The following is a 7527-nucleotide window of genomic DNA, read 5'->3' as shown; positions in this document are numbered from 1 at the left end:
ACATCAACCCGACCAAAAACAGAGTCTGCAAGAGCAGGCCGCAACAAGCCTGCAACTTCTCCCGACTCACCCCCGCCACCGAACGCTACCAATGCCGGCCCCACGGAAACACTGACTGTGGAGATGCTACAATCCGTGATAGGCACCCTCAAAGCCGACATTTTCGGAAAAATTGACTGTCTCTCTACCAACCTCAGGTCAGAGATATCAACGATCAAAGACGAGCTTAAAAAATCTATCGAGAGTATACAGAATAAGCTCGACGCACATGGGGTGACTTTATCGGATTTGGAGCGAGGGGCTACAGACCACGGCACTCGCATTAGCGAGCTAGAGGCTAGCGTCGGCTCATTGACAACTAGGGTGGCATTCCTCGATAATAGATGCGAAGATATGGAAAGTAGAATGCGGAGGAACAACATTCGTCTACTGGGAATACCGGAGGGAGTGGAGGGCCCAAGACCCACGGAGTACATGGCCCAGCTACTTCAGGAGCTGCTCGGGCTAGAGGAGAAGCCATTGCTAGACCGGGCTCACCGCACTCTGCGTAGCCGACCCAGGGATGGAGAACCCCCACGACCATTTGTCATCAGGGTGCATTTCTTTCACGTCCGCAACGACATACTGAGAAGATCGGGAGAAGCATCCCCTCTTCTACATAAGGGTAAAAGAGTCTCGATATTTGCGGACTACACAACAGCTGTGGCTAAGAGGCGGGCTAGCTTTGGAGCTGTGAAACGCCAACTACACACCTGCCCGGGCGTGAAGTTCGGCCTCATCTACCCTGCGGTTTTGAGACTGACTTTACCGGACGGTTCCATGCACAGATTCGAGGACCCGGCTATAGCGGCAGATTTCATCAACAAGAACGTGAAAGCGGCTGTTGTACCGCATGGTTTGTAACAAATGGTTGGCTAGCTGGTTTTCCTAGCAGGCTAGTTAGCAGGCCGAATGGGTGACTAACGAAGCCATCTCTGCTGGGTTCATCGACATATGAATGTCATTCTCTTCTTTATCTCTTTATTTCCAGCCCAGGTTTGCCGCCTCTAATGCCAATATCTGGGGGTCTGCATGGCTGTTTCAGTCTGATCATTTACCATCTGCGTCGAGGTTAAACCTCTCTTAATCGAGGATAGTTTTCCTTAGACTCTATTGGGGACCATTCTATTCATGTTTGGCTTACTCTAGTTAAATGGTCACTAATCTTAGGTAGCACAGAGTAAGAGTTATCATGCTTAGCTCTAAACTTTCTTCGTATTTAGGGTTTTGCTTGCATCTCATTTGGGGAGATGCTTCGGCAAGGGCGGGTGTGAGGGAAGGGTTTGTTCATGTATATAGTTTGTATATGTTTTTTGTGCCTCTTCGTTTGTCTTTGTTTTTTACATTTGCGCTTTTAGGTTCAACTAAGATCTTCAGTTTACATTGTACCTTGTCCTTTACACATCCTCTCTCTCTCTTAAGATATGACTCAGCCTAGTGTAGCCCATACTGCTGGAGGGAATGGCTTTAATTTTCTTACTTGGAACTGCAGGGGCATAAATAACCCAGTTAAACGTAGTAAGGTGCTACACCATCTTCATCATTTGAAAGCTCACATCATCTTTCTCCAAGAAACTCATCTGAAGGTATCACAACACTCAAGTCTTAGGTGCAGATGGGTGGGTCAGGTGTTCCATTCCTCATTTCAGAGTAAGGCGAGAGGGGTGGCTATTTTACTTCACAGATCGGTACCTTTTACATGTTCTAAGGTGATCGCAGATCCCCATGGTAGATATATAATTGTCAGTGGTAGGCTGCTCAATACAAAGGTTCTTCTTGTTAATATCTATGCTCCTAATTGGGACAATGGTGATTTTTTCAAATCGGTTTTCTCTACACTCCCAGATATGTCCACCCATATGTTGATTTTAGGAGGTGACTTTAACTGTTGGTTAGACCCACAATTGGATCGATCCTCCACTAAACCTACCACCCTATCAACCTCAGCTAGAGTTGTTCGAACCTTTATGTCTGAATTCGCAGTCTCAGATCCTTGGAGAATGGTTAATCCAGCTGGGAAAGCATACTCTTTTTTCTCATCGGTTCACCACACTTTTACGCGCATAGACTACTTCCTTGTTGATGACCGGCTCCTCCACTCCATAACTTCATGTTCATATAACCCAATTGTTGTATCTGACCACGCCCCTGTTACTATGGAAGTAGCTTTTCAAAATGTTGACAATCAGCGACCGCCTTGGCGACTAAAAACCCAACTGCTCAGTAATGAACACTTTGTCAATTTTGTTTTGAGTCAAATCGACTTTTTCATGATTACAAATAGAACCCCAAACATCTCTGCGTCTACTCTCTGGGAAACTTTGAAAGCTTATATCAGAGGTGAAATTATCTCCTACACCGCACATGAGAACAAATTGAAAAGGAATAGGTTATCTATGCTAACACGCTGTATTGCCCAATTAGATGACATTTATGCCGTTTCACCATCCCCGGATATTTATAAGGAACGTTTAACTCTGCAAGCAGAATTTGACACACTATTAACAGACCAGGTTACTGAAATGCTTGTCAAGTCTAGGAGCACTTACTATGAACAAGGAGAGAAAGCCAGTAAATTATTAGCTCACAAGTTACGTCAACAATCATCATCATCTCAGATTACAAAAATTCGTACATCATCTGGGATATCATTAGATCCTGGGGGGATCAATGAGGAGTTCAAGAGATTTTACCAGTCTCTATATACCTCTGAAAGTAAAGCGGATACACTGGAATTGGATAATTTCTTCCACTCACTATCTGTGCCTTCGGTCGGCCGGGATTTGGTAAAAAAATTAGAGCAGCCGATCACTGTTGAAGAACTGTCTAACGCTGTCAAATCCCTTCAATCTGGGAGAAGCCCAGGGCCTGATGGCTACCCGACAGAGTTTTATAAAAAGCTTATCACCAAAATAGCCCCTATTCTAATTGAAATGTACAATGATGCATTTGTAAATGGTGCTCTCCCACATACTCTCACTCAAGCAACCATTTGTGTTATTCTTAAAAAAAACAAAGACCCTCTTGACTGTGCATCATACCGTCCAATTAGCCTGCTAAATGTGGACTATAAAATTCTAGCCAAAATTCTGGCAACGCGGCTAGAAACAGTCCTCCCATCAATTATCTCTCCGGATCAAACAGGATTTATAAAAAATAGACACTCATTCTTCAATCTCCGAAGATTATTTAATATTATATACAATCCTTCTGTCAACAATACCTCTGAAGCCATTATATCCCTGGACGCGGAGAAAGCGTTTGATCGGGTGGAATGGAAATACCTTTTTTACACTCTAAATAAATTTGGCTTTGGCTCCAAATTCATGACCTGGATAAAACTTCTGTACTCATCCCCCCAAGCCTCTGTCAGGACTAATAACACTCAATCAGATCGCTTCCCTCTGCAAAGATCGACACGTCAGGGTTGCCCTTTAAGTCCCTTACTGTTTGCCCTCGCCATAGAGCCACTTGCAATAGCACTTCGCTCCAACCCCCTCATCAAAGGCATAGTCAGATACGGGCACGAACACAAACTGTCTTTATATGCAGATGATTTATTAATATACACATCCAATCTTTCTGTCTCTGTCCCTGCTGCCCTCGCCACTTTCGCATCCTTCGGTCACATATCAGGGTATAAACTAAATCTCAGTAAAAGTGAATTGATGCCACTTAACATGGCTGCAAAAAAATCCCCTTTACATAACTTGCCATTTAAAATAGCACACAGCAGTTTTATTTATCTCGGGGTACATGTCACAATTAGGTTTGAAAACCTTTTTCAAGCCAACTTTGCTCCTCTCTTAACCCGTACTAAGGACGATTTGGAACGGTGGTCTTTGCTACACCTCTCCTTAGTTGCTAGAATTAACTCTATTAAAATGAATACTCTCCCTAAATTCTTATACCTCTATCAGTGCCTTCCAATATTTCTACCCAATACATTTTTCAAAAAGATCGACGGCCTAATTCTACCCTTTATATGGGACAAAAAGCCTCCTAGGATGCGAAAACAGCTCTTGCAGAGGCCCAAACCAGACGGCGGTCTAGCTCTACCAGATTTCAGATTCTATTATTGGGCCGCTAACCTTAGGATCATTCAGTACTGGTTGCAGAGCAGAGTAATATTCCCACCCCCAACTTGGCTGGAGATGGAGGCTGCCTCGTCTACACCGGCATCACTGTCTTCCCTCGCTCACTCCTCTATTACAGGCCCTTACTCCTCCTTCACCAACAATACATGTGTCAAAACAACATTGAAGATCTGGAATCAATTTAGGCGCCACTTTGGGTTTCAAACAACCTCTTCCTTGGCTCCGGTAGCCTCAAACCCAGCTTTTCCCCCATCTATGATTGATGGTGCTTTCTCAACATGGTCTAATCTCGGTATTAAAAGATTCAGAGATCTGTATACTAACAATACATTTAGTACGTTTCAACAACTATCAGCTAAATTTGGTCTCCCCAGACATCATTTTTTTAGATTCTTACAAGTCCGGAGTTACATCCGCAGCATAGATCCAGGATTCCCCAACCTTTCTAGTGGAACACAGTTCGACACATTTCTCACCCCTCTTCCTAATCAGAAAGGCACAATGTCAATAATCTATAGTCAAATTTGCTCACTACAAGCCATCTCATTAAACAATATCAAATCCTCTTGGGAGGAGGAACTGGGTGAGGAAATATCTGATGAACTATGGGAAGAGGCACTCAAAAGGGTACATAGCTCTTCTATTTGCGCTCGACACGGCCTCATCCAATGCAAACTCATTCATAGGGCCCACTGGACCAAAGCAAGACTATCAAAAATTTACAAGGATGTGAACCCTAATTGTGTTCGATGTAACCAGTCCCCTGCTAATCATGTGCACATGTTTTGGTGCTGCCCATCTCTTGTTGGTTTCTGGAAAGACATCTTTAACACACTCTCAGAATTAAGCGGCACACATATCGAGCCAGACCCTCTCATTGCATTATTTGGAGTTTCCTTACCCACAATACAATTGACCAAAATGAATAAGGATGTAATTGCCTTTGTCACGTTGTTAGCGAGACGATTAATTTTACTTAGATGGAAATCCTCTGCAGCCCCTTCTCATGCTCTTTGGATTAAATCTATTTTGAATTGCATAAAGTTGGAGAAAATAAAACAGACACTCAATGGGTCTGTAGACAAATTTTATGCAAAGTGGGCTCCCTTCTTTTCTTATGTCAAAAGAATACATTTCCCTGCAGTTCCAGAGTGATGTATATTTATATATTGGTGATGTAAGAAGCCTGGTATGTGCATATACGACATCTTGGATGTTAAGGACGGTAATAACTGTGCTAGCTGACCTATAACAACTGGATCAAAACAGATATTCTTCCTTTTTTTTTTTTTTTTTTTTTTTTTTTTTGTGTTTTATCTTATTTATGTACTTAATGTCTATTTTTTCTTTCATGTCTGTCTCTCCATGTTTTGCTGTATCGTTGTCTTCAAATTGTTGTTCCATATTCATACCAAATAACTTTCAAGTGCAATTATTTACTAAATGCTGGTACTGAAAATTCAATAAACAAAGTATATAAAAAAAAAAAAAAAAGATGTTGGCTTGACAGTCACCCGAGTTTGAGTCCCGGTTGGGGCTGCCCCCCGAATTCGCAACAATTAGTATAGCATAACCTAGTGTAGCATAACATCATTTCAATCTTGACAACTTCCCCTTTTTTAGGGTCAAGTTGATATTAGCAGGTCTGGACAGTGGACACTATCTCACCAGAGGTCATTTGTTTTAAAGAGGAGCCAATAAGAATATATCTATGCATCAATTAACTTCACCACCGTACTTGGCGTGGGAACGAAAGCACTCAGGCACCTGCCACTGTCTGGCACCTCCGCCGACATTACTTTTTTTTACCCCCTTTTTCTCCCCAAATTCGTGGTATCCAATTAGTAGTTACAGTCTTGTCCTCGTGGTCCTCTGTAGCTCAGCTGGTAGAGCACGGCGCTTGTAACGCCAAGGTAGTGGGTTCGATCCCCGGGACCACCCATACACAAAAATGTATGCACGCATGACTGTAAGTCGCTTTGGATAAAAGTGTCTGCTAAATGGCATATTATTATTATCATTATTGTCCCATCGCTGCAACTCCCGTATGGACACGAGAGAGGCGAAGGTCGAGAGTCGTGCGTCCTCCGAAACACAACCCAACCGAGCCGCACTGGTTCTTTACACAGTGCCCGCTTAACCCGGAAGCCAGCCGTACCAATATGCCGGAGGAAACACCATACACCTGGCGACCGAGTCAGCGTGCACTGTGCCCGGCCCGCCACAGGAGTCGCTAGTGCGCGATGGGACAAGAACATCCCTGCCGGCCAAACACTCCTCTACCCTGGACGGCGCTGGGCCAATTGTGCGCCACCCGCATGGATCTCCCGGTCACGGCCGGCTGCGACAGAGCCTGGACTCGAACAAGAATCTCTAGTGGCACCTTAGACCACCGCCGACTGTTTTAAAACTCTGTCTTTGACTAACTCGCTCTTTCTTCAAGTTTGTTCCTAATTTACGATTTGTTTTTTTCATAATGTTGAGCAAGCAGCTCAATTATTTAAATTTGGGGGGTTAAGAGAGATTTATCAACCAATCTTCGGGCAGCAGGTAGCTTGTGGTTAAGAGCGTTGTGCCAGTAACCGAAAGGTCGCTGGTTCTAATCCCCGAGCCGACTAGGTGAAAAATCTGCCGATATGCCCTTGAGCAAGGCACTTAACCCTAATTGCTCCTGTAAGTTGCTCTGGATAAGAGCGTCTACTAAAAAAAATGAAAAGGGGTCCACCTTGACTAAATGTGCTTACATTTTTTGGAGAATGCTTTAATAAAGCATGTATCAAATCTCGAATGCTGCAGCCCACATGGAAAAATACTATAGTGTATACTATGGTAGGAATACTATAGTATTCACTGTAGTGTTTTTGCGGACTGAAGACTGAAGTCCGCAAAAACACTACAGTGAATACTGTAGTATACTGTAGTATACTGTAATATTTACCATTAACTATAGTATAAATACTGTAGTAAAAAAGTGTAGTATATATTATAGTAATTTTGGCCGACTGTAGTATACTGTAGTATTTACTGTAGTGTTTTTGCAGACTGTAGTATACTGTAGTATTTACTGTAGTGTTTTTGTTTTATTATCTTTGACATAGAAGTGGGGTACTTTCTTCTTGAAGAATACTACTGGAGAAATGCTAAAAGAGCACATTTTCCAAAACCTGTAGGTAGGTAGGACTGGGGTCTGAATGGAGAGTTCAGAGCTTCTGCTCTTTTCTATAACCTGTAGGGAACACAATATATGGTCTATATGTAGGTTTGTTACGGCTGGCACAAATTGGGATCTGGGGTAGGGGAATGGGCAGGGTATATGCAAATTAAATACTGTAGTATTTACTATAGTTGAAAAAATATATAGTGTTTTTGCGGACTGTAGTGTTTTTGCAGA

At 42.9% G+C, this 7527-nt stretch overlaps 1 protein-coding gene across 1 annotated transcript in view; it reads right to left on the bottom strand.

Moving 5' to 3' along the window:
- The window catches only part of LOC311105862 (glutamate receptor ionotropic, kainate 4-like), a gene marked incomplete at both ends in the record, with an annotated part of 245044 nt that overhangs the window by 29286 nt on the left and 208231 nt on the right, over positions 1 to 7527 (bottom strand). The gene's annotated exons all lie outside the window — the stretch shown is intronic.

This window comes from Coregonus lavaretus (genome assembly GCF_964263955.1).
Source record: "Coregonus lavaretus genome assembly, chromosome: 30".
Lineage (NCBI taxonomy): Eukaryota > Metazoa > Chordata > Actinopteri > Salmoniformes > Salmonidae > Coregonus > Coregonus lavaretus.
This window is presented reverse-complemented; position numbering and strand designations above follow the sequence as displayed.